This window comes from Juglans regia, unplaced genomic scaffold, assembly GCF_001411555.2.
Source record: "Juglans regia cultivar Chandler unplaced genomic scaffold, Walnut 2.0 Scaffold_21, whole genome shotgun sequence".
NCBI classification, from domain to species: domain Eukaryota; kingdom Viridiplantae; phylum Streptophyta; class Magnoliopsida; order Fagales; family Juglandaceae; genus Juglans; species Juglans regia.
In genome coordinates, this window is record NW_023351978.1 from 41,893 (window position 1) to 43,005 (window position 1,113).

Below are 1,113 nucleotides of genomic sequence, written 5' to 3' on the forward strand. Positions count from 1 at the left end.
ACTAAATTATAAATTAGTATTTTAAGTAATTTAAATACTATGAATTATTGATTTTAGTGTTAAACAAATATTGGTTTGACTATGTTTTAGAATTTCCGAATTTAGTTAAGTAAGATATTAGCATTTATTTTAGTTCCAAACAATTTAGTGATAGTTATTTATTGAATATAGGTCACAAGTTACGAAGTATTATTCAAGTAGAAACGCATCGAGGTAAGTAAATTTGATCATAAATTAGGATCATCACAGTTAGCTTATATGTATGTATTATTCAAGCCAGTTCTTTGACAACCATTATTTATGAACCGCTCATGTCATATGCAAACATGTCATCCAACATAGCATACGATCATATCATTCCGCATCATGTTTCAGTTTCAGAAATTATAATTATGTATGTATTACGTCATGCATCTCATGTGTATAAGACACATAAGCCATCTTAAATTCAAGTGTAAGATAATATCAGATCAGTTAATAAGATGGCCATTCAGATGCATGGTACCAATGCAGTTCAGTTCAGATCAGGGTGGTGTGCAAGCCACGAACTCAGTCGTGGCCCACCATAGAATGCTAGAATACTATCAGCGGTTCCCCTTGCTGCAGCGGGATGTGGGGCCGGTGCACAACCTTACACACAGGGTTAAGTGTGTTGGCCAGTCAGATAAGTAAGATAAATTAGTCAGTTAGTTCAGATAATTCAGTCATACATAGTATAAACATTGGCATGAACAGTCATGAATTTTAAGTTCAGCATGAAAGTTCTTATGAAAATTTTATGTTTATTACGTTTTCGTTATGATAGATTTCTTACTGAGTCATCGACTCATTTTAGTTTATTTTCATGTTTTTAATTACCCAGGTGAAGATGATGATTACGAGCAGGCAGGCCAAGAGTAGAAGGAGCATTTTAATTTTGTTTAGACTTTCTAAAATAAAATGTGTCTTTTATGACGAATTTATTCAGTTATTTCTTTAATGTTTTTGGGAAGACATTTTTATTAGACCTTTTTATTTCATAATAAATTACTTCAGTTTATTTTTCAATTATGAAATTAGAGAATCGCTTGCCGGGTTTATTTTTCATGAAAAATACATGACACACCTAGCCTA